The sequence below is a fragment of the Pogoniulus pusillus genome, chromosome 19 (genome assembly GCF_015220805.1).
Source record: "Pogoniulus pusillus isolate bPogPus1 chromosome 19, bPogPus1.pri, whole genome shotgun sequence".
NCBI lineage: Eukaryota > Metazoa > Chordata > Aves > Piciformes > Lybiidae > Pogoniulus > Pogoniulus pusillus.
Genome location: NC_087282.1, coordinates 6,018,017 through 6,044,512, shown reverse-complemented (window position 1 = coordinate 6,044,512; position 26,496 = coordinate 6,018,017). Strand labels below are relative to the sequence as shown.

Genomic DNA, 26,496 nt, shown 5'->3' with positions numbered 1-26,496 from the left:
GCCCATTCCAATGCCAATCACTCTCTCTGCCAACAACTTCCTAACAACATCCAGCCTAGACCTCCCCTGGCACAACTTGAGACTGTGTCCCCTTGTTCTGTTGCTGGTTGCCTGGCAGAAGAGACCAACCCCACCTGGCTATGACCTCCCTTCAGGTAGCTGTAGACTGCAATGAGGTCTGCCCTGAGCCTCCTCTTCTGCAGGCTACACACCCCCAGCTCCCTCAGCCTCTCCTCACAGGGCTGTGCTCCAGGCCCCTCACCAGCTTTGTCAACCTTCTCTAGAGACATTCCAGCACCTCAACATCTCTCTTGAATTGAGGGGTCCAGAACTGGACACAGACATAAGGACTCATACCCATGAGATGTTCACAGACACATCAAAGAGGCTATGCTGAGGAGATGTGGAGATGTCAGGTCCTCAAGCAGACGCACTCAGAATGCTGGAGAGCTGGCCAGGCAGATTTCCTGGCTTAGCTGAGAAACCAGCCATGCAGATCAGACATGGCCCACACTTTAGCACCACTTCTAGCTGACCTCTGCATGTCACCTTCCAAGCAGAGCACAGGGGCTCTCCCCTGAGCAGAGCTGCCAAATAGGTGATGTGCTGCTGGCATGCTGAGATGAGATGCTGCAGTCCAATGTAGCTGTAAGTAGGACATAGGTGTGTATGGCTCAGTGCTGCTGCAGGCACGTTCAGAGATGCTTATGTTTGGACCTGTTGGGGTGATGCTTGCTGTGATGGTGGTGCTGGCAAGAAAGGAGAAGTGAGCAGTACGTGGATAAAGGAGGAGTGAATACAGGAGTCTGGAGGAGTTGTGAAGGTGCTGGCATGACAGGGTGAAACCACAGAGGGATGGTGAACCTATGGCAGGCAGGAAGACAAAATGTGGTGTGCTGGTGAAATGTTGTCCACGAGGGACTAGGAAAAGATCCACAAGAGGGATCTCTGCATTAGAGCTTCAAATCAGAATCTCTCATATTATACAAGCAGGAAAGGATCTCAGATCCCTCATGGCTAGTCATGGAGAATGACCACACACTGCATCTCCAGGCTCATTAGGAGAAACCATATCAATGGTACATTCCTCAACATTTCCCACACCTACAAAGTAAAACCAGTTTGACTACACAGTTGCTAGAGTCATATCCCCTGCTTATAGTCTAAGAGAGTTCTAGCTCCTGGAGTTAGCTCCTCTGCAAAGACAAGGTCACACACATCCCATTTCTGGGGCCAGCCAGGCTGAATTACAATGAACAAAGGTGAAACACCAAGGGGTTGCTTTCCCTCTTCCAATGCCAAACTCACTTAGACCAGAGCCACATTAAATGATCTATGTGTGGGTTTGGCCAGAAGCTTAAGTGCAATAGCACTTAAAGACAGGACAAGAGAAAGGCACAGGGCTCAGTGCTGCTGATGGAAAGACCTTCACTGAGCACCAAGGAGGCAGAAACTGCTTTTGCATCTCCATGACTCGAGATGTCTGTCCAAAACCAGGTTATGCACCCACTAAAAGTGTAGTACTGTGTCCGACAGGGATTCCCTGAAGCAGCTGACTCTCAGCAGATGTTCATCTTTCTAAACAATAAACTTCAGTTTTTGTTCTCCTCTGGAAAGCAATCTATGGTAATTTTTAAAACCTCACTAGAGGGCGTTAAATTAAGAGGCTTCCCAAACAGGGGACCTGAATCTTGGAGAAAACTTGAGTTGCAGACTTTGGGGGGAAGGTTTAAAGGGTCTGTCCGTGTCAGAATGGCCTCCTGACCACATTCTCTCTGGATCACAAACTAAACATTTTACTTTTTAGCTGTGCAGCACCAGCGCAGGCACCCAGGAAATGCAGCAGGATCTTCGATCTTCCCTGCAGCTGTCCATGAGTTGTGCCAGTACTCAGCAAGCCCTTGGGCAGCTGTCCCATGACTGGGAACCATGTACACCTATCCCATCAAGTACCACAGCTACTTTTTAGCTATGCAGCACCAGTGTAGGTGCCCAGGAAATGCAGCAGGATCTTCGATCTTCCCTGCAGCTGTCCATGAGTTGTGCCAGTACTCAGCAAGCCCTTGGGCAGCTGTCCCATGACCAGGAACCATTTACACCTCTTCCATCAAGTACCAGTGACTTAAATAGCTTAAAGTCATGGTGGCCAGACTGATGACCAGAAATCACTGGGAAGGCTGAGGTGCAGTGCCTGGTGGTGCTCTGTGCATCCCAGGGAACACATAGGAGCTTCATTTCTGCAGAAGCAGGTGTCCATGGCTCTACTGTGCAAATCAGCAACCAGCTGCAATACTGAGGCAAAGAACACACCCTCATTTTCTCTACAGGTAACGTAGAGCTGGCAGATCACAGCAACATTTTGGGTTACACAAAGGCATCAGCAAACACAGCTCTGGTTAGGAAAAAGAACATTAAGGAATGTTCTAAATGTAGAAGGTGATGGGAAGGCAGAAGCAAAACCAGACACTGCTGTCTTAGGTGGGGCTCATGGGTGAAAACTGCAAGTGCCTCTGGATTGCTGGCAGCAGGAGCTGCAGCAGAACATCATTCTGGATCATATGGACCTCTCTGGCTGTAGACATGCTCTAGTCCCTGGCAAGCACTGGAACTATTACAACTAGTTGCTGATTCTCATTTTTTTTTGAACAGAACTTGCTATTTATTCCAGTGGAAACTCCCTGCAAAGAAAACAGTTCCACTTGGCCACTGTTTGTTTTGGGACGATTTGTTTGGGAACTTCAGGCTGGCATTTTGAATGATGTTTACAGCCTTCTCCCCTTGTTTTCCATCATTTTGGGCTAACCCCCATCCTCAGTGATGTTCTATTGTTTGGTCTGTGGCGTTTAAAGGATGACCAAGGGCTGCTGCCATTTGGTACAGACCGAGCATCCCCTGCCCACCAGTACACCCGCGGCTCTGCCGGGACCCATCCACACACTTCACCCTCCCCGGAGGAAGCCGCAGAATGGCAGGGATTGGAAAGGATTCCCGCAGACCATCTAGTTCAAGCCCTCCGCTAACGCAGGGTGGCCCAGATTAGGTTGCACAGGAACGCGTCCAGGCGAGTTTGGAATCTCTCCAGAGAAGATTTCACAAACTCTCTGGGCAGCCTGCTCCAGTGTTCCAGCATCCTCAAACTAAAGAAGTTTCTCTTTAAGTTCACGTGAAAGCTCCTGTGTTCTAGTTTGTACCCACTGACCCTAACGCTGGCCACCACTGAGAAGAGTCCAGCCCCGTCCTCTTGACCTCCACCCTTTAGGTAGTCTCCTGCAAGTCTGACCCAAGAGACAGGAACAGCAGGGCCGCCGTGCCTGTCACCTTGTCCCTACACGGACGCGCTCCCGGCAGCTCTCCTGGAATAACAGCTGGATGCAAAAGCGCCTCCACCACCGCTCTGGAAAAGCGACTCTGCTCACGCCCCAGCAGAGCAGCTCCCGGAGCCCGGCAGCTCTGCAGGTCGTTCCCTCTGTGACTCTGCCCTAGCCCCGCACACCGTGCAGACACCCTGCGTAGCCCCCGCCTGCCGTCGGCAGCCAGGCTCGGGAAACCAGACCCCAGTAACCCACCTCCTCCGGGGCCGGCAGCGCGGCAGAGCTCCAGCCCCTGTCCCGCGCCTCCGGAACGGCTCTGCGGACACCCACACCCCAGCTCCTCCCGCACCTAGGGCTGAGCAGCCCCGGCACGACACGAAGAGGCTTTGGGGACGGGCACGATGAGATATCCTCCTCCCCTTAATGCAGCCTCCTGGGAGAGCGCCTCCCGAGATGCAGCCATCCACAGGGGAGGCATCCAGAGACCCCCGCTCCCCGCAGCTCAGCCCCCGCGGTACTTGCCTGGCTCGGGGCGCCGCCGCGCTGTCATGCCCGCGCCCGAGGCGCGGCGCGGCCCATGGCTGGTGGCGGCTGCGACGAGCTCGACCCCAGCACGGCTCGGCTCGGTCCCGACTCGGTCCCGTCGGCTCGGGGCCGCAGCCCGGCCGGGCGGGGCTGGGCGCTGCCAGCGGCACTGCTCCGCCCAGCGCGGGCCCCATCGGCCATTGGCTGAACGCAGGGCCAGGCGGGGCTGGCTGTGGCGCCCCCTGCCGGCGCCATGCGGCTCCGCTCGGTGCTCGGTAGGGGCACAGCGGCGGGTCCGGGCTCGGGTTACAGGTTCCGCGTCCCGTCCGGCTCGGCGAAGAGGAGAGGCTGTTTTTTTCCCATCCCGGGGAGCAGCCGGATCTGTAGCGGGGAAGCGGCAGCTCTTGGCGGTGCAGGCGGATCCACCCGCGCTGCCTCCCGAGGGAGCGTAGGACGGGAACGAGGGAAGTCATCTGCGGCCAGAGCGAGAAACGGCACCGGGTGCTCATCCTGCGTGGGCTGGAGGCACCTTCCTGCGAGTCCTCGGAGCGTTCTGGGGAGAAAAGGGCAGGCTTGTTCTGAGTGAACTGGCAGGAGCTGCCCACTGCAAATAAACCCTTTGAGCGGGGCTTGAGCGTGGGTTGTGTCCTGGGTTCCGGGCCAGGTAGAAGCTCTGGTCACCGATTCCATGGGTCTGCCGCGATTGCCGGTCAGAAATTACTGTGGAAGCAATTAGATACTGCTCTGACAAGGTCCATGCCTCTCGATTCCACTCACATTGGCAATCCCGCGATTGCAGCATGTTTCACGGGATCACGAGTAGCCTGCCATGAGGGTCACCCCATTTTCCACTCTTCTGGACCTTGCATGGAGAATCTGGTACCCATCTGTCCTCCCTGATACGGGAAGAAAAAGCTCATGCCAAGTTCACAAGACTGTGGTAGGGCTGATGGAAAAGGAGCAGTGTGTCTTAAAGCAAAGAAGAAAGACATTTAGTAATGCAGAGCCTTGTTTTGGAAAGATTTCCAGCTTAGCCTATTGCTCTTCCCTTTCTAATTAGTATGAGGTAGATATTTGTGGGAAGCCATCATTTATGACCAGTTTTGCTGGCTCTTTCACTTCATTTTTTTTTTCTTTTGGCCTGTATTATTCTTCCCCTTTGTATTCATCTTCTATGAAATGTCTGCTTTGAACATTTTGTCACTTCTTTACTGTGAGTTTTTTACCTTGATCTCTTATTTATTGATTTTAAGCATGCAAGGCGGCAGACAGATGGCCCTGACAGGGGAGCTTGTGGTGCATCCACAATGCAGGTCCAATTTGTGGGCTTCTGTATCATCCCCCATAAATGCTTTACCCCAGGAGAAGAGCTGCTGTCACAGTTTGGGAAAGGCTTGCTCACTGTCCTTACTCCATCTGCCTGACCTCTTTCTTAAGCTGGCAGAGAAGCCAGTTAATGACAATCATGCTAATAGATGTTATCATGAAGTTATCTGTTGGTGTTATTGTAATGTATGTACAGGGATGACCTTTTTTGAGAGCATCCCCCCCTGCCACGCAGAGGCTTAAGTCTCACTGGAAGTGAAAAGTAATCGAGCAGCTAACGCCAGTAGCCATTCTCTTTAAGTTCTCAGTCCAAGATTTGTAAAGCTCCTGTCATGGGAATGTTTTGCCATCATAAACAGAATAGAGAGGTATGTAAGTGCCCTCAGAGACCAGCCCAAGCTCCTTGTGTCCATTACTGGCGCTGCTTAAAGTGGGTCCTGCCTGGGAGGCTGTCTCTGGGACTATTTGTCACTGAGAAGACAGGAGAAGCAAAAGGGGCCAAGTGAATTCCCTCCCTGACTCCTCTTCTTTTTTTCTTTAAATATATATTTTTGTTGTCGCTGTGTAGGAAGTGTCATTTAAAAAGTTTTCTATCTGCACAGCAGGGAGATTTTTGTCTCTGTGGGGAAGTCTGTTTGTATTGAGAAAGGAGCCACTTGAGAGGCTGTTCCAAGGTAAACACGTACCAAGGGAGGATACTTTCACAGTTCTGTCACTCTGAGAAATATCTGTGCTGTAAAATCCTCTCTCTGCAGATGTGCCAAAAGGAAAACCTCGCATGGGGAGAATGTAATCTATGCTAGATATTTCCACCTCTTTCACCTCATAGGACCAGTCCTGCACGCAAGCACTTAAAGCGTTAAATAAACTGAAGTGTTTAAAACCCCAAAGCACTACATCCCAGTCACACAGGCTGCTAGGAAAGTCAAGTGATTGTTAAAAGCTGAAAAGAAATACAAGGAATGCTTTATCTGCCACCTGGCGCAGTGTGCTCTGCTCTTTGTTTTCTCTGTGCGTACAAGATTGCAGCGGTTGTGATTTTCCACTAATGGCATCTCCTCCATCCCTCAACAACCCTTACAAGTATTTTCGAACGTAAGATACGTCAGAGGGACTTTTGGAAAACGAAATAGTTGCCCCTCCCTGAGATGTGTATGTGATTTGCCTTTAAAAAGGCATCGCAAAGCAGCCAGCCTTCCCTTTCCCCCAGCACACGCTCGGGAGCGTTATAAACCACGCAGTCCCTCCCCATCAGCTCTCAATCTCCTGGGAAATACTTCAAAAGGCATTTCCTGAAAGTGAAAAGGTACAAATGGTCCAGGCGGATTTAAGAGTGAAAACAATGCCAGTGCTTTTAGTGCTTTTCATTCATATTTTTCCATGTCAGGCGAAGTGGAACCACAGTCCTGATATGGCTCTGCTCACAGCCTCACTGTAGTAACAATACTAAGAGTAAAACGTTACAGCCTTTCCCAAAGGAGCTCTCCAGATACAATCTCTCGAGCTTTCCCTTCCAGAGTACCTCTTTCCTCAGCTAGCAAGCAGGAGATGTTTCCTTTGCAGTTGCAAGTTCCTGCGAATTCCAAGTGCAACAACGCTAATTACACGAATTAAAACTGCTTTAGAACCTCTAAGCTTATTGTAACTTGGTGGAGCTCAGCTCTACTTATCCCCATTTCAGGGGCTGAGGAGGGTTTTAGGCTATCTGTGCTCTGTAGACCGAGAAAACACATCAATAGCCAAGGCACCTTTTCTCCTAAACCTTTGTGCAAGCTTAGACGGAGTATCCTCTTCCCTTGCCTTTGCTTCCTGCCCAAGGAACGTCCACGAGAGATCATCTCTAAAGAGCAGTTAATCTTCATGAGAAAGGGCTCAGTATTTTCTCAGACCAGTTTGTTTTATGGCATCACAGCAGCCATGTAGAAAATCAGATATGGAGAGAGGAAATAGTCGTATCATGCTAGGGTACAGCTGCTGAGGCACTGTCTCCAAAGAGCACAATTAGTGATAGGGAGTTTAGGAGGGTCAGCTCTGCTTGGGTTTGATTTGCTTGTGACTTTGCTGCTCCACTCCACCATCTGCCTTTCTGAATCACTCTGCAATGTTGTTTTTTCCCCTCTCTCTCTTTTTTTTTTTTTGAATGTGAATACACATCAAGCTTTTTTTTTTTTTTTTTAAGATACAGCTGCTCCAAGCCAGCTAAATTGGCTGAGTATCATAGGGAGGAATTCAGTCCTGGAAGCTTGACAGCATCAAAGGTCTTTAGGTCCCTGGAGTCTTTCAAAGGGGCACTGAATGTCAGTGCTCCACCGAAGCAGCCTTTTCTAGCAGGGAAGCCCATTTGCAAACAGATCAAACCCGACTTGTTCCAACTGCAGCTCTTACGAGTAGTCTTTGAAAGAGTCCTTACAAAGATAATAACCCAACACTCCTTCAAAAAGTAACCCCCCAACAGCTGGGCATTTATTTTCAAAAGGGCTTTCAAATTCCTTGACAACTGTTGTTCCAAGTTGCTGTGCTTTGGACAGATGAAGGCTGCACGTTATCACATGGGAGGCATCTCAGAGAGACCCAATTCTACACCTCTGGCTCCATCTGCATTAGAAAACAAAGAGTCAGCCAAGGGATTTCGCTCCACTGCAGTTGTTTCCTTTGCTGGTTATGGATTTGTTTCAAAACATAGTACTGCCCTGTGCAGGGCTTGGAATGCTTCCCTTGTTTATGGGAGAGAGCTGAAAACTTTGCTTTGCTGCTGTCACATCTCCTTGACCCTGTTGCAGTGCAGCAGCAATGAGGTCTCTGTCTGACAGAAGCAAAGCTGGAGGTGGGTAGGTTCAGACTGGATGTGAGGAGCAAGTTCTTCAGCATGAGAGTGGTGAGAGACTGGAATGGGTTGCCCAGGGAGGTGGTTGAGGCCCCATCCCTGGAGGTGTTTAAGGCCAGGCTGGATGAGGCTGTGGCCAGCCTGATCTAGGGTAGGGTGTCCCTGGGCATGGCAGAGGGGTTGGAATTGGCTGATCCTTGTGGCCCCTTCTAACCCTGACTGATTCTAGGATTCTATGAACTCAGCACTGGAGAGAAGTAAATTTCTCAGCAGATAGGAATAGTTTGGTTTATCTTTCAAATTTATTTATTTATTATTTGGTAGTGCAGAGAAACGATTTGAAAGAGCCTGCCAACATGCAGGATCAACAAATAAGCTCTCTGTGCTTCTGGGTTTACTTTCCATACTAGAGCGCTGCAGAAACACCACAGCTCAGCAGGCTGTGGGTGCTGCTGCCTGCCTTTGTATGGCACCGATGGCCAACTGATGAATGTTTGCTGAGCAAATGTAGGGATCAGCTAAGAAACTTTTCCATGTCTAGTACTGCACTCTCAGTGAGCTGAAACCCAGGGAAATTCCTCCTTCCCTTCAAGCATTAATTCACAGGCTGAGGCTGAGAGCAGGAAATTGGGTTAGTTAGGGCATGGAGCAGATCTGTTCAAAAAGCTGCATTCCTGTGCTGTGAATTTTGATGATAAGCTTTGATGTGTGAAGGCCAGTTCATCACATCCTCCCTACACAGTGTCATTTATGGCTGCTTGGGCTGGATCTTGCTCTTGAGCCAAAGGTTGAGCTGGCCCCTGCTATAGAAAGAATACATCCCATAGGCATTGTGTGCTCCTCTCCCTGATTTACATCGTGTTTCCTTTAGCAAGGCTTGCTGGCATCCAGTTTGCCTGGTTGGTTTGTCTGCTGCAGCTTCTTTCTGGGCTGAAAATACCATCAGGATGTCTGTACAGTGATTTGGCATGTCTGAGGAGCACGAAGGCTGCTGAAAGCAATAATGGCAGATACTCCTTTTTCTTTCCTTCCTTAGGGCAAAAAGTCAGTTTTATAACAGCCCTTCTTGCTACAACCCTCTTAGCCACCACTTCAGGTATGCATTTCTCATGCAGGTTCCAGTCACTGCCCTTTCATACCCTCAGCCTGCTGAGCCTTACCTCTCATGACTGACTCGCTGCTTTGTGAAAGGCTTTTTGCCCAGTCAGCAACAGGTTCCTTCAGTGCTTGGCTACATTTCACTGCAGTGGGCTGTCACATAGGTTTGCTTCTAGGCCAGGAGGAAAATGTGTTTGCAGCACATGTAATGCCCTCCCACAGATACCTCACACCTACCCATTCCCCGTGTGAAAGCAGTCAGACAATCTAAAGACTTTTTCAAGCTGTCTCTAAGCTGGAGTTGTGTTCCACATGCAGGGTGTCTTGCCACGCTGTTCATCGAGCAAACAGGACTAGAAAACACCTCACTTGTGATATTTGGCCAAGGTGCTGTCACTTTTGGAATCTCATGTTTTGTATTTCCACACACACTAGACTAGCCAGCTTCAGTGTGGTGAAACCTTCCTTTAGCTGTAAGAGGAGCTGGAAATACCCATGCAAAAAATCCATGACCTGCCAGAATCAGTGGGACAACTCCTCAGCTGCTCCCTGTTCCTCTAGTCAATGATAATGTTAATCACATGAGTAACCCCAGTGAGATTTGGGCCACGATGTTAAGCAGTGTAGTTAATTGAGGTTTGTCTTGCTTCTATTCCATACTTAGAGCTCTGCAGACTCAGAGGAGAAAGCCACCAGAAAGCTGTGTTCCCTAAACAGACTTAGAGATTCATGGAAGAGACCAGAAGGGAAAAGAAATGGAGAATGGCTCTCAGGGCTTTAATAGTGACAGCATAAGCAAGGCTCTCTTCCCATGGCTGTTCTTGTTATTGCTTGTCTGGACATAGCTTGGCACAAAGCAGGCTGGAAAGGGCAGGGATATGTGTGTTTGCATGGTCAATGCTTTATCTCAGGGAGAATAAAGATGAAAACTCAAGGTTTGGTTCCCAGCTGAACATCTCTCCAGCACTCACTCTCTTCTCACACACTGTTCTTGTGGAGTAGAGGAGCTCCCCAGATGCTGGGACACCTGTCACTTTGATTTATGAACAAAGGACAGGTCTTCTGAGGATTCTGCTTTGTGAAGTCTTCAGTCAGACTATCCCAGCAGAAACTCTGAAGCAGCAATGCCTTGGCCCATAACACGGAGGAGAGTAAGCTTTGTAAAGCTCCACCACAAAACCCTAACGGATGCCCCAGAGCACTCTCAGGGGGAATATTCAAGCCCTGGTAGTCATTTCACTTCAGGTTCCACCCTTCTCCTGTCTCAGTGTGATGTAACATGCATTACAACCAGATTTAGGGGCCTTGGGCTGAGTCTTGTTTCCAGATCTGGTCCAGAGCACTGCCTCTCCTCTCCCCTCACTGGAGGCTTGTTGACAGCCTCAATATTTTTAAAGAGGGGAGGGTTGCACACTGGGGGTTCAGGTTTGTTTCTTTTCACCTCCCTTGAACTTGAAAACAACTACTGGGATTTTGCTCCTGGTTTCAAAACAAAACAACCTCTTTTAAGAGAGACCAAGCATGGGAAATGTGAGGTCAGGTACTCAAAGGAAGCATCCTAAGCAGACTTATATGACAGTGGATGATGTTGTGCAGCCTTACAGCCATAGTAGCACACTCAAATATGTGTCAGTTTGAGAGGCAATGCTCTGAGTGTTAGAAGGCACAGGGACCTTTTCCAACACTTCCCATGTGCCAGAGCTTTTGAAAAGAAGAATGGTTTAAGCAGGTGATTAAAGCTGTGCCTTTTCTAGAATAGCTTAGAGAGGAGTTGCTGTGGTTCTCAGAGTGTGCTGGTGTGTTCTGTCTGCTCAATGCAGGTTTGTTTCATTCAAGGGATGCTGTCACACACTGTCAATCCCCAAAGGAGGCTGGAGACAGAGGTGTGCACTGCTTGCTCTGGACGTTTAGGGAGATGCTGCAAACCTACCCGTGCTAAAAAGGAGTCTCTAAATTGACCACCTGTGAGTCACTCCTTGACACCTTCCCAGGCTGGTCTCATTCCACAGTGAGTGTGATGCCATCTGTCCCTGGTGAGGGTGGTTCACCTACCTCCAGTCTTCCTGGGTAAGAGCAGCACAGTGCTGCTTACCTCCTGGCACAGCACCTAGTGCTCTTGGAACCTCCAGAACCTTAAAGCTAGGTTGCCCTGGCTCCTTCTTGCTGCCCACCCAGGGGGAAGAAGCATGGTGGTTCCCACAGGCTGCTGTTCCTGTGGTTGCTGCTGAGACCTGAAGTCATTTGCCCTGCCTCAGCGCACACTGGCTCAGTGAGCAGGACCTGCATGCAGAGAGAACAGTGCCTGCCACAGTGACAGCTGCGACTTGCTTCTTCTGTGTCCTCTGATGCATGTGGGGCAGGTGGAAATCTCAAGCCTCACATGCTACCTGTGGTGCCTCAAGCACCATCCCTGTGCATTTCAGTGATGGTGAAGCCACCTAACGCTTTATCCTGTGGTCCATACATGTCGCAGAGCTGCTGCCTCGTTAATGGACATCAGAGCTCCTCCCTGTGCCCGTATCAGTCCATGTGACTGCTTCTTAGTGACTGGCCATTTATGGGAAAATATGTGCTTTTGAGAGGATGAGCTTCTGCCGTGGTAGCTCTCTGCCCACGCAGACAGGGCTGCTCTTCTTGCCAGCTTCCAACCTTGGCCCTGCATTCAGCCTTTGGGAAAGGAGAAGCGATCAACGCATCCTCTGTGTGTTGGGAGAGGAATGTACAGCAGCTCATGGAAATGATTAATGGGCATGTGTGGAGCACTGAGAATGCCAGACAGGCACAGCACTAAGGAGTCCCTGTGGGATCAACCTGTGCTTTCCTCGCAGATATTGCTAGGTGCAGTTCTGAGCAACCACGAACAAATAGTCATGGCTGTGAGGAGCAGAATGTGCAGAAAACTCCCACAATTTCCATTCTTTTCCTTCCATGCTTTGTCAGCTGCTAGGACCAGAACTTTCTGAGGCTCCCATCACCTTTCTTCCAGCTCCTCTTTTTGCTTTTTTCACACTACTGCAGTTCTGGTTCCACATTTTGTCACCTAGAGCACAGAACTGCCTTCAAATGATGCTATCTGAGGAGGAGGTATAGAGAGGGTAGTCAGGATGCTCTCAGAGATGCCAAGCCACAGATCTGAGCTGGCCAACATGAAATTGACGAGACACAAAGACTATTTCCCCTTTTGACTGTGAGGGTAAGAAGGTTACCCAAAGAGGTTGTGGAGTTTCCATCCATGTAGGTATTTAAAGCTTGACTGAATGTGGTCCTCAGCAGCCTGATCTAGCTCTGAAGGGCAGACAGGACTACAAGACTTCCAGAAGTACATTTTGCTATGGTTCTGTGATTCCACACTGAATTTCCAGCACCAACTCAGAATCACAGAAGTGCAGAAACATCCAGGTTGAAAAAGCCCCACAGGAGCACCAAGTCCAACCTGGAACCCTACTCCACAAGATTCACCTTAAAAAATAGCCCTAAGCACCACATCCAAACCACCCTTAAACACATCCAGGGTGGGTGACTCCACCACCTCCCTGGGCAGCTCATTCCACTGTTTGACCACAGTCTTCATGAAAAACCTTTTCCTTATGTCCAATCTAAACCTCCTCAGTCTCAGCTTGAGGCCATTCCCCCTTGTTCTGTCTCCAACTACCTGTGAGAAGAGACCAGACTCCTAGGGTTCACAAAGTGTGTGTTGCTGTGGTCTGACTCTTTGGAAGGACTCCAAACTCATGAAGTCAGTGTAAATATCAGATTACCATGATCCTCTGGAATTTTGAGTGCAGCCTCTTACTATATCATCCTTTCTGTGTTTTCACTCTGCAGAATATTGATGAATAAGCTTGCCTTTCCCTCCCACCCCCCTTCCCTCTGTTTTGGCTTCAAACGAGTTAATTTTAATTATCAAACTACTTGGCATATGCCAATTGTTGTTCAGAAACTTGGCTTAAAGAGAGGTCTAATCTTAAAATGTCAGATGTTAGCATCCCAGAGTGACAAGGTCAGCTGCATCCTGGTCCAAGCCATGTGGGCCAGGGCAGACTCCAAACTACCTGAAGGGAGGCTGTAGCCAGGTGGGGGCTGGTTTCTTCTGCCAGGCAAGCAGCAACAGAACGAGGGGACACAGCCTCAAGTTGTGGCAGGGCAGGTCTAGGCTGGATGTTAGGAGGAAGTTGTTGTCAGAGAGAGTGATTGGCATTGGAATGGGATGCCCAGGGAGGTGGTGGAGTCACCATCCCTGGAGGTGTTCAAGCAAAGCCTGGATGAGGCACTTAGTGCCATGATCTGGTTGACTGGCTAGGACTGGGGGATAGGTTGGCCTGGATGATCTTGGAGGTCTCTTCCAACCTGCTTGATTCTATGAGTCAAACCAAGCCAATTTAAAAAAAGTTTTAAAGTTAATTTTATTTTCTTTTTTTTTGACCAGAAGAACCCAAATTCAAGCAGTTCAAAGCCTTGAAATGCAAAATGCCAAAGTCATATGGAAGAGTGTGGTTGGAAAGGCTACTTCAATGAAGGAGGAAGCTTTCATTTTCCTTGTGGGAACATTGATGTGAGCATATTTAGTAGGAAGATGGTTCATTGACTGGAAAAAATCAGGAGAAACATTTCTGGGGAGGCTGTGCCATTGGGATCCTCAAACCAGCAGCTTTGAAGTCTCCCTCTTCACTCAAGGGAGCTTTGAAAAGAAGATGCAATGTTTATTCATTGGAAGGGATGGACAGCTCTTGCTGAACCAAGTTTGGCACCCTCCCCAGGCACTCCTCCCACAGTTGTTCTGCTTCAGAAGAGGACACTGGATGGAGAGTGTTAACAGGGCAAAATAATGTGTTAGTCTGAGGGACCGGAGAAGGTGGTCAGAGCGTCCAGGGTGGGGACGGTCTGCTCGACACGGTGGTGCAGGCGCGTCCCTGCGCCACCCACAGCCCTTCCGCCTCGCATCTCCTCTCTGCTCCCGGCCCTTTTAAAGCAGACTCACTTTACAGCCGCACGCAGCCTCTTCCGTCCTGTTCCCACTCCCTTGCCACCACCTACCCACCCTCTCGAATGCTTTCTTCTCCTCTGGTTTCCATGCAGACGCCTCCCCTCCATACCCTGTCTGGCACCACATCCCCTCTTGCCCGACACAGACACCCTCCCTCTCCAGGGCATATGCAGAGCAGAGGCATTTCCTTTTATTGTCTGTGCAGCCCCTGCAACCCCACCCAGCTCCCGTTTATTCACTGCAATAACACATTTGGAGTGGAAGTCGTCCTGCTGAGAGCAGCCACACAGACCACGCTGGAGAGCCAAGTCTTGGCCCAAAATTACTCCTACTTGTAGACTACTGCTTCCTGCCTGTGTGCCCAGAGGAAGAGGCACGCTCAGGCTTGAGGTGACCTGGGCTGCTCAAGGACTGTGAAATGGTTTACAAAGCTCCTCTCTTTGCCAGAACAAATCTGGCATGGGCAGCTTCAAGAGTGAGTTTTTCAGTGCCCACTTTCCTGTGACACCTACCTTGTCTGCAAAGTTGCCTGAGCATGGAGGGAACAGAATGGCCTCTTCTGCCAGGCAACCAGCAATAGAACAAGGGGACACAATCTCAAGTTGTGTGGGGGTAGGTATAGGCTGGATGTTAGGAGGAAGTTCTTCCCAGAGAGAGTGATTGGCATTGGAATGGGCTGCCCAGGGAGGTGGTGGAGGCACCGTCCCTGAAGGTGTTCAAGAAAAGCCTGGCTGGGGCACTTGGTGCCATGGTCTGGTTGACTGGCTAGGGCTGGGTGCTAGGTTGGACTGGCTGAGCTTGGAGGTCTCTTCCAACCTGGTTGATTCTATGATTCTATACACTTTTGATACTAAAGGTTATGTTAAAAATGGACATGAGAGTCCCTACTTTAATAAATAATTCATTACTCATTCAAAGTGGAACAGCAAAGCTGTGAGGTTCTCCCAGGTAAGGGACAAAGCAGTAGCCCTATAGAAGGCTTTTGAGGACTTGAGTTGAACCCCAGGAGCAGAAAGAGCTTTGAAGGTGGAGCTACTCCATGGCCAACTCCAGAACTTCACAGAGATATAAATGTGAAGAATTGGACCAAAAAAAACCCAGCTGCTGTGAGTTCTTCAGATTTTCTTGCTGTAACTATGGCCAGAAATGCTGTAAGAGACCCTTCTCCTAGTGTCTTCTTTGTTCAGGGCTACATGAATTCACCCCTTAATGGGTGTGAGTTCTTGAGATTTCCCTGCTATAACTATGGCCAGAAATGCTGCAACAGACCCTTCTCCTAGTGTCTTCTTTGTTCAGGGCTACATGAATTCACCCCTGAAATAATGGAGAGGGAGGAAATTTGTTGTGGACCAAGCCTGGCAAGCCATAAGTTGAAATGAGGTCTAGGCACTGGGAGGTTTGACATCTGAGTACTTCAGCATTTTCACCAAATATCCATCTTAATTTTGTATGGGCAAATGTTGGCTTCTCATCTGTCTGTGTGGGAAAAGTCTTTGTGAATGGGGTTTCTTTTAACATCTAACTCAAAAAGTAATTAGGCTCCTTAATAACTAAACTTTGATCGAGGATCTGGCAATAACAGTCCCTAGCAAAGAGAGTCAATGGTCCCCAGCTGGACTGGGGTTGTCAGGCATGTCCAGAAAACACAACTGAGACCTCTCAAAGTTCATGACCACTCCTCCTGTTCCTGCTGCCCTCCCCACAGCCCACCAGCCTCTTTTCATCTTTCTTTGCTGTAGGCAGCTCAAAGAGATGCCTCTGTCCCAGAACTAACCCTGACACCAAGTTTCTCTACTAAAACCATCTCCAGGCAACGATCAGGTTTGCCACATGCCTGTTGTCTTCAGCACTTTGAGGCAGGCATAGCATATCTTTTCTTGAACACGTCCAGGGATGGTGACTTCACCACCTCCCTGGGCAGCCCATTCCAATGGCTGTTCTCTGTGAAGAACTTCCTCCTAACATCCATACAATAGGTCAGAGGAACTCTCTTTTTGTGTGTGAATGCATGCAAATCCACTGCCCTTGGAGTCCAGCTAGGTGCCATTCCATCAAAATCCAGCCAAAACACCATTTGCAGGTGGATCAGACTGAGCTGTGTGCTTCTCATGCTCAGCATAAGCAAAGCAATCACTTTACCACCCCTCCCATCCCACATGAAGATACATTTAGGCTTCATTGCAAAGTGCTTTGCAGTTCTTGGGCGAGATGTTCAAAGTGCCAAGTATCACCTTGCTGCTATCATCACTTTGGTCCCCTGAAAAGATGCTGTGATCTTCACTGAGAGAGTCATTGGACACTGGAATGGGCTGCCTGGGGAGGTGGTGGAGTCGCTGTCCCTGGGGCAGTTCAAGGCAAGGTTGGACGTGGCACTTGGTGCCATGGTCTAGCCTTGAGCTCTGTGGTAAAGGGTTGGACTTGATGATCTGTGAGGTCTCTTCCAACCTTGGTGATGCTGTGATACTGTGATATTTGAGGGGGAAATCTTATCATGGGGATGAACTGGTCTCAATCTTTTCTTTTGGTGTGTTTGACTGCAGACTTCCCTTCAACATCTGGCACATGGGTTTTATTGTTCCACTCGACTTTCTTCTTGTACAAACATCCTGACTGAAGCACATGCAAAGGGAGGAAGGGTAGGCATTCCCTTCTGTACAGGGTTGAGTTTCTCTGTCTTCTTGCTATGTGGTCCCAGGAACACATGGAGGTCCCTGCATATTTATAAGCAATTTGTTTCCTGGTTCCCAAGGCCAGACAGCACATTCTGAATGTTTTGTGTCACTTTTACTCTAGGCCCTGAATTTGTTGCAAACTGGGGTGAAATGTCCTCACCACAGTGTGCAGCTAAGGGATGTCTTACGAGTTACTGTTTGTGCAATGGAGTAAGTTGCACCAGAAAGAAAGAATAGATTCTGGCAAGGCACTTTTCTCACCCTAGTCCACCACAAAGTGATTTTCTAATCACCTGGGCATCACATCTGGTAGGACATAGCTTGGTTACAGCCATGGCAAAGCTAAAGGACCTGCGGGATAAGGTCAAGTTATTAGGCTGCAGGTATGTTCTCAGCTGCCTTCCACTGGCCACTGGGCTCAGTCCTTTGTGCTCTTATTAAACACACTGTCTGTGACATCACCTTTATTATTAATCAGTTTATTACTAATGGGATTGCTCTAATATCCATTTAACAGCACAGTGTTGAATGTGACATAAGCACACAGCAAGAATCTCATGCTAGAGAAAAGAGGAGGCAGAGTTCACTGTGCCCATGGACATTCCTTTTCTTGTTCTTTTGGGCAAAACTCCTGCAAAGCCTATGTTGTCAAGAACATGTTCACAGAGAGAGTGATTGGCATTGGAATGGGGTGCTCATAGAGGTGGTGGAGACATCATCCCTGGAGGTGTTCAAGCAAAGCCTGGATGAGGCACTTAGTACCATGGTCTGGTTGATTGGACAGGTCTGGGTGCTAGGTTGGACTGGATGAGCTTGGAGGTCTCTTCCAGCCTGGTTGATTCTATGATTCTATGAGTTTGGCTGGAGGATGTGAAGCAGATTAGGTTTCTGCTAAAGTGAGGGAAGTAGAAGTTTTCATTTGCCAGCACAAGGTCTTCTCTTAGAGGGCAAAGTATAACCATGCCCCAATACAATCCAGGGCCCACAGGACAAAAGAATTCTCATTTCTCCTGCAGCCACAAGCTGCCATGTTCTCCAGTATGTCAGATAGAGGATATCCCTTTCTGAAATGAAACAGCATCAAGATCTCCCTGCTGAACCCTTGTGCTTCCAAAACCTGGAGAAATTTCCTCCTCTTAAAATGGCAGAACTCCAGAAAAAAGACTGGCTGAAAGTTTTCCAAAGCTGAAGATAAAATTAACATTTTGGGGCTTATAGCAAATGCTTTGTTTTACTACAGAGTCAAGCTAAGAATTCATTTGAGGTCTCTGAGGAGCAATGGACTCAATCCCCTTTTACCACTCAATAAAGACCTGCTCTGTGGGATGCCTGTTAGGTGTCTCTGCATGAAATTGTTCCCCACTGCTTTCTTTCATCTGGGTCTTATTGAAGTTTCCCTAGGAGTAAGACCCATGGAGAGAGAATATTCAGTTTATAATTTTTGGCCATGTTCTAGGATGTGTTACAATTCCAGACCTTTTAATCTCCATGAGAAGCTTGATCTTCTTTCCTGCCTAAGTGCTCCAGCTGTAGGTAGTGTATAGGCTGCAGCACAGGACACAGAGCTGCTTGTAAGCCTACAACAACTGCTCTAATCAAATGGAGCCTGCAAGCCTGCAGAACAGAAAGAGGCATACATGTCCTCAAAGTCACACAATCACTCAAGTGACTCCTTACTGTACACACCTGTGTTGGGGTGCTGGGGACCATGGCTGAACACAAATCGGGGTGCTGAGGATCACAGCTGAGCAAGTGTCAGGTGCTGAGCACTGCAGCCTGGTGTATGCATCCTTGGTTCCCTGCCCTGGGGACTGTGCCCCTGGCTTCCTGGCACCCAGCTCCCACTATTTGGGCTCCCTGGGCCATCCTGCTCTGGGAAATGTGGGTGACAATTCTTGCCTCGTCACAAATGTTTGGTGGAAATTATTGTTTGGGGCTGAGGGGTTACAGGGGGTGCCTAAAACTGACAAACCCCAAACACTCTGGTGAGACCCCAGGGGGGTTGGAACTAGATGATCCTTCTGGTCCTTTCCAACCCTGGCTGATTCTACGATTCTATTCTATGATTAACAAGCAACATTTCAGCAATTACCTAACAGTTACTCCTGGCTGAATCCATCTCCACACTTCTGTGGCAAAAGAGGACCTTGGAAAGCACCCCAACACAGATGTGTGCATGTGCCTGCTGCTCCACCTTCCAGCAGCTCCCTACTAGTGACCCTGGTGCCCAGTCCTCCCTGAAAGAGCTTCTTTAACATCCAGGCAGTAGAGCAGGGAGGAGGTGTGGAAGTGAGTGCAGTGAAGCCAGGCTTTTAGCTTTCCACCCTTTAAAGGATGAAAACATAAGGGAAGGTGTCAGAAGTCAATTTGCTTTGGCAGAGAGACAGGGAAAAATACCCCTGTGGTTTGGCTGGGAGCCAGCTGGTTTGTGCTGCCTGCAGCCAGGATGATGCTGGGGACCAAGGGACAGAAAACCAGTTGTGAGGGGTTCCAGTGGCCAAGCTCTGGCTGCCACTGGGGAGAGCTGGAGGTGGTGCTGCCTCGGGGGCATGGTGGGAGAAGGACTGACCAGCTCCCAGTGTCACCTGAGGTCCTGGCCCACGCCTTGCCATCCGGCTGCACCGGGAATTCCTTTCCTCTGGCTTCAGGATGTGTATGTGTGAGAGACTCTGGGGGTGTGGGATAGGGGGTGGAGAGGGAAAAAAAAAGACACCATTCAGCTGACAAAACCTGGTTGGCACTAACCCTTACCTGCCTGGGGGTTTCTGCCCAGCTGGACAGAAGGAGCTTTCTGAGAGGTGGGTCAGGGAAAATCCATGGAGGGAAGCACACAGACCTCTGCGGATGGATGTGCCTTGTAAACCTCCAGCCCTGCTTTCCGAGTGTGTGTCCACCCCCTTGTTTTCACTCAGTGTATGAATTTCCTCATTCTGCACAGCCTGGACACCAAACTTGCCATCCTGGGGGAGACAGCCAAGGGTTTCATCTAAATTGGAAGTGAAAGGTGCATTTGTCCAGGCTCCTGAGTGGGTAAAATACCACTGTGGTGTTGAAAGTTCAGCCCATGCCAACCCCTCCCCACCCCAAACCTCTAGCAAAAATTCCAGCTCTGCTCACTGACATATCTGTCTTCAGCTGATTTTATTCTGGTGGGGTGATGGAAACGGGCATAGAAAACAGGAGAGACCTTATTTCAGAGGAGATGGAAATCCTGCTCTCATCTAACAAGCTGCAGGAGGCATCTCCTGACCTGTAGTTCTTGTTTTTGGGTCCTACATATGGAAATTGTTACTCTTGAGTTATTACAAATAATTACTTAGCAACACTGGAATTCCTCAGCAGGGTATCACACCCATGTTAACGCTCCTTCCACCGTGCTGCACCGAGCTGCTTGTGCTGAGGACATCACTGGGGCATGACCAGGCTGCTGGGGAAGGTTTGTCTGCTGTCTGCAGGCGGTGGTTGCTGGTTGAGGAAATGGGCTCTGTGCAGGAGGCTTAGTCACGGTGCTTTGAATTGGGTGGAGGAGTTTTGCAGAGCTCTCTAACCCTCAGAAGCATCACTGGGGACCAGACCGGCTGAAGTGTGATCAAAGTGTTTCCCTCAACCGGCTCCTGCCTATGGGGGGTGGTAAAAAACCCTTAGAGGAAAATGATAGATGTTTAGAAACAGTCCTGATCTCCTTCAAACAACCTGCTAATTTGCCTGTGACCTTACTCACTCTGGAAAAAGAGCATGGAAAAGCTCTGAGATCTTAATCTCATCCTCTGACACCATTGTCCTGCAGGCTTCCAAAGGCGGAGCAGCTTGGAGAGCTCTCCAGGACACCAGAAATCCCCAGAAGACTTTTACAAAGACACAGAAGTGTCCAGATGCAAACGACTGCCATCTCCCCCTCCTGACAGTGAGGTCCACTGCACCACTAGGAAACCCAAGCCCACTTCTCAGGCCACACCTGGAGTGCTGTGTCCAGTTCTGGGCTCCTCAATTCAAGAGAGATGTTGAGGTGCTGGAAGGTGTCCAGAGAAGGGTGATGAAGCTGGTGAGAGGCCTGGAGCACAGCCCTGTGAGGAAAGGCTGAGGGAGCTGGGGGTGTGCAGCCTGCAGCAGAGGAGGCTCAGGGCAGACCTCATTGCTGTCTGCAGCTACCTGAAGGGAGGCTGTAGCCAGGTGGGGTTGGGCTCTGCTGCCAGGCAAGCAGCAACAGAACAAGGGGCCAGAATCTCAAGTTGTGCCAGGGCAGGTCTAGGCTGGATGTTAGGAGGAAGTTCTTCCCAGAGAGAGTGATTGGCATTGGAATGGGCTGCCCAGGGAGGTGGTGGAGTCGCCCTCCCTGGAGGTGTTGAAGCCAAGCCTGGATGAGGCACTTAGTGCCATGGTCTGGTTGGTTGGGCAGGGCTGGGTGCTAGGTTGGACTGGCTGAGCTTGGAGGTCTCTTCCATCCTGGTTGATTCTATGATTCTATGATCCTTGAGCAAGTCTTGGGGCACCTGAGGCATGAACTCTGCTTATTAGGGAGGACAGAACACCAGGGCTAAGTGGTAAGATGGTTATGTTGATGTCTTTCCTCATCACACAATCATAGCATCAGGGTCAAACTATCAGCTCTTTTGCTGTCCCTATGTGTAAGGATTTTATGTGTTCATTGTGGGGCACTGTAGAGTTAATAAACATTAGTTAGGAATAGGACAAATCTCAGCCATGGATTTTTGTGGCTCCCATGGCAAATTAATAAAACCCAAACCAACAACATATTTGTTTCTGTTTTCTTATTCCCTCTCTTTTTTTTTTCCCCCACCAAGGCCAAATCAGTTCAGAAATGAAATGAAATGAAACAAACCCAAAGGAACCCAAATTTGTTCTTCTGATTTGTTTATAGCTAAAAACAAAAAGACAAAAAAAAACACCAAAACCCTGCCACCTTTTTACCCATTTTCATGTTTCTATCATTTTTTTTCATTAACCTTCAGTAGCTTGAAAGGAAACTATTAGACAATAAAGAAGTTACCATCTCTTGGCTTCTCAGGTTTTCCAGATAAGTGAATTGGATACAGATGGCTTTGTTTGGTGGAAATGCTGGGGACAATTGCTCTGAACAAGTGGTCCTCGTTTGCTCAGGATTATTGCTGATGCCTTCTGTCTGTTGTGCTGGCAAACCCTCTTTGCTGATAAGGAGGGAAAGAGAGGAGCAAAGAGGCATAAACTCCAAGGACTTTGGTTAGAGATGCTCAGCTTGTATCTGAATGCTTGGAAAGAATGGACTGGATGATCTTGGAGGTCTCTTCTAACCTGGTTGATTCTATGATTCTATGAAGGTGGTGTAGAGTGGTGCAGCAGAGCCCTGGAGCTCGGTGCTGTGCTGGTGGATCCCTCAGGAGCACAACTAGTTCAAGGGATGAGACAACAGCAGAACCTTTCTGAAACGCTCCCACCTTCCAGCCCTGAGTCAATGGCTGTGAGAAGAAAGACATCTGACTGCAGAGAGCGTGGGTGTGGGCACTGGGGAGGGGGACACTTCTGAGGAGGAGCCAAGGTTTATCCTGCTCAAAGCCCATCCATCAGTCCATTCTGAGCCAAGACTGCCTCTGAGGCTGGGAAGGGAGACAGTACTACCCAAGTTGTTGATGGGGAGCAGTGGAAGGAAACCTGGACTTGAGGAATGACATGGACAGGGGTGCTGTGGCAAGGGGATGTGAGCAGTATGGTGTTGGGGGAGCATCTGTGCACACCACTGCTGGACCCAGCTTTTTGCCTCCCTGTTTACCAGCTCAGGTGTGTATGCTCTTGGCTGCACTCAGGCTTGGGCTTGTTTAGCACTTCCCATGCACCTGAGTATCTGCATTTGGTGTTGCACTGAGCTGTAGTCCCCACGAGACCTGTTTAATTCTCCTTCCCTCTTGCAAACTGTCCTTGGCAGTGGATGCCAGAGGTGAAGAATTTGGGAGAGGACAATTTTTTTTTGTCTCAGAAGATGAAAAACTGTTTTCTATCAGGCAAAGTCACCTAACTTCACTGTGCAGTTTTTAAGCATCTGTCATCAGATGCAGCAGCAGACCCGAGTGGAAGAGAGTGAAAACTGCTTTCGCTGATCCATTTGTGTCTGGTCGAGGAACAAAAGGCAACAGAGTTCCTTCAGTGCAGGTTTTAATCTTCACATTGTTGTCTCAGAAATACCTAATTTCCCCCTTGCATTTCACTCACATGCATGCAGATAGCATTTGACTTTCCAAAGGAAACAGCACTTTCTGCTTGCAGCTCACAGCACTTGGCTAAGAACAGAGCACCTCTCAGTCTGCACCGTGCAAGTGAGAAGCTGGACAAGTGCCCACCTGGAGAAGAAGATGAATGAGTGTCCTGGAGGTCTCAGAAAACCTTCCCCTGAAAGGTAAAGATTTCCAAGTGTTCTGCAGCAGAGCCTTTCTCCACCAGAGCTGTTCTTAACTCGTTCCTGCTCTGACTGCTGTCCTGCCTGCTCATACAGCTGCATTTAGACGGTGCCAGTCTATCTCAGCTGGGTTTAAATGATCTGATGCTACCTCAGTGGTAAGCCTCACATGGTTTAAATGATCTGATGCTACCTCAGTGGTAAGCCTCACATGGTTCTAGTCAACAGTGTTGTCTTCTCAGCTGCTGACTTTTTTCAGTTGTGTCTCTGCACTGCTGCTCCATTTCTAGATCCAGACTCAGCTCCTTCTGCCAACACACCTAGTTCCAGGGCTGCACTGCTAACTTTTACCCACTGTGCCAAATTAAAGAGTGGCTAAATGCTGTGAGTAAGCTTTCCACAAACACCAGGATGAGGCTTATATTATGCATTGAGCTTGAACAAAACAAGTAGTGAAGAGGTGCTCTGGCTGCTAAAGCCTTGGTATTCTTCTTCTAGCATTCAAACCTGTGCCAAAATGATTGAGAGCTCAGGAACGTGGGGAACATTACAGCCTGTGAGAGCACACTCGTTCTACCAAGGCAGAGTGCTGAGCAGTGTATGCTGTGCCCTGTGCTTGTGAGGCTTCCACCCATCCATCTCACTGCTTTGTAAAGCATAAAAAAAAAGGAAGAGCAGTGATCTAACCAAGGAGGATGCAGAAAAGAAAAGGATCCTGCTGCCTGGAGATGGGAAGGGAAAAGCTTATGTGAAGGAATACAAAGACTGAAGTGGGAGATCACAACAGGTATAATCCTGTCCCCTCCTGGAGTAGTTTATCTGGGGGTAATTCTCAATCCACTACACCTGTCTAGTTCTTGCAACACACCAGAAAGGTTTGAAAGTGTAACTACTCATGTGGAAAGGCAATCATAGAATGGTCTGGGTTGGAAGGGACCTCCAAAGGTCATCCAGTCCAACCCTCTCTGCAGTCAGCAGGGGCATCCTCAACTAGATCAGGTTGCCCAGAGCCTTGTCAAGCCTGACCCTGTGTATCTCCAGGGGTGAGACCCCATTGCTGTCTACAACTACCTGAAGGGAAGTTGTAGCCAGGTGGGGTTGGTCTCTTCTGCCAGGCAACCAGCAACAGAAGAAGGGGACACAGTCTCAAGCTGTGCCAGGGGAGGTCTAGGCTGGATGTTAGGAGGAAGTTGTTGGCAGAGAGAGTGATTGGCACTGGAATGGGCTGCCCAGGGAGGTGGTGGAGTCACCATCCCTGAAGGTGCTCAAGCAAAGCCTGGATGAGGCACTTAGTGCCATGGTTGATTCTATGGACTACCTCCCTGGGCAACCTGTTGCAGTGTTCCACCACACTCATGGTGCAGAACTTGTTCCTAACATCCAATCTAAATCTGCTCTTCTCTCATTTCAAACCATTGTCCCTCATTCTGTCCCTGCAGGCCTTTCCAAACAGTCCCTCTGCAACCTTCTTGTAACCCCCTTCAGGTACTGGCAGGCTGCTGTTAGGTCCCCTTGCAGCCTGCTCATCTCCAGGCTGAACAACCCCAGCTGCCTCAGCCTGTCCTCACAGCAGAGGTGTTCCAGCCCCATGATCATTTTCATGGCCCTCCTCTGAACCTTCTCCATCAGGTCCATGTGCTTCCTGCATTGAGGGCTCCAGAGCTGGATGCAGTCCTCAAGATGAGGTCTGATTAAAGCCAAGTGGCAGAATCACCTTTCTTGATCTGCTGCCTATGCTGCTTTTGATGCAGCCTAAGATGCCATTTGCCTTCTGGGCTGCAAGTCCACACTGCTGGCTCATGCTCAGCTGAGACCAGCCCAGCATGGTCTATCAGGGAGCTAAAAGCTGACAATAAAAGGGATAAAACCCCCCAACCAAACAGTAGAAAGATTCTCAGGGGGAAAAAAATCTTGCCACTGAGCTGTGTTAAGCTGTTAATTGTTTCCTGAAAAGAATTGGTGGAAGCTTCACCACCTAGGAAAGGTTCAGCTTTTCTCAAGCAAACAATGCAAACTATCCATTAGGAGCCAATTCTGCGCTGTCCAAGCAAAATGGGTTAGACCTATCAGCATGTCTTTCTATATTTAAGTTCTGTGATGTGTTTATGGAATGCTGCCCATGTGCCAAACCCCACAGGGAAGTCTTTACACATTCCTAATTTAAAGAGTCCTCGCTGCAAAGCCCCAGAGCCCCAAGCTGTCCGGTTTAGATTCCAACAGCAGCATAGGCTTTGCTCTGTGGTGAAAAATCTTGGCTCCACAATTATTTTCTGTTTGGCTGCATCATTGCTTGAGTGAAAAATCCCATGCAGAGGTGCAGTTTGGAGAGAAAAAGGGACTTGGCATTGTTGGGTGGACTTACAGCAGGGGCAGACGAAACCTGGTTAAAGGCTGGAAGAAGGGAATTGATGGTAGCTCCTGCAGGAAGAGGAAATAAGTAGCTGGGTTTCCCTTCTGGGTCTGTCTTCCTTTATTACTCTGTTACTCATGAAAATGCCAGTGAATAAGCCAGGACCTGGAAAATTACAAAGGGCTAAGGCATCCCGAGAAAATCAAAGTCTCTTTGTGGGCAATTAACTCATCATTAGAGAGGCTGATGAGAGCGGTCTGACCTTGTCAAACTCCCTCAGCATGTTAACGTTGATAAGCTGCTTCAGCAACTTGCATATCATCTCAAGAGAAGGTGGACTGGAGCTCTTTGGCCATCCCAGACCAGTCAAAAGCCCCTTGCACATAGAATCAAGCAGGTTGGAAGAGACCTCCAAGATCATCCAGTCCAACCTAGCACCCAGCCCTAGACAATCAACCAGACCATGGCACTAAGTGCCCCAGCCAGGCTTGGCTTCAACACCTCCAGGGATGGTGACTCCACCACCTCCCTGGGCAGCCCATTCCAATGCCAATCACTCTCTCTGCCAACAACTTCCTCCTAACATCCAGCCTAGACCTCTCCTGGCACAGCTTGAGACTGTGTCCCCCTGTTCTGTTGCTGGTTGCCTGGCAGAAGAGAGCAACCCCACCTGGCTACAGCCTCCCTTCAGGTAGTTGCAGACAGCAATGAGCTCTGCCCTGAGCCTCCTCTTTTCCAGGCTGCACACCCCCAGCTCCCTCAGCTTCTCCTCACAGGGTTGTGCTCCAGGCTCTCCCCAGCCTTGTTGCCCTTCTCTGGAGATGGTGTGAAAGATACACAGATAACATACAAAGTTGTTTGCTGCTTGTACTGGGAGCTTCTATCTCACTGGAAGGATATTTTACTTGCTAGGTTAATAGTTAAAGGTCCCCTTTGCACAGTTTCCATATTCCTTTCAGCTGTAGACTTCCAACCAAAATATGCAGCTTCTCCCCAGTCTTCACATCTCTGAGTGCTTGCC

General features: G+C 49.2%; 1 protein-coding gene across 1 annotated transcript in view; it reads right to left on the bottom strand.

The window, feature by feature from the left end:
- LOC135183816 (rho GTPase-activating protein 20-like) overlaps positions 1–3,961 on the bottom strand; it is a 38,293-nt gene extending 34,332 nt beyond the window's left edge. Inside the window, exon 1 of the mRNA XM_064159043.1 lies at positions 3,834–3,961. The gene's annotated coding sequence lies outside the window, so the exon portion shown is untranslated. The remainder of the gene's footprint in view (positions 1–3,833) is intronic.
- Between the last annotated feature and the right edge of the window lie 22,535 nt (positions 3,962–26,496).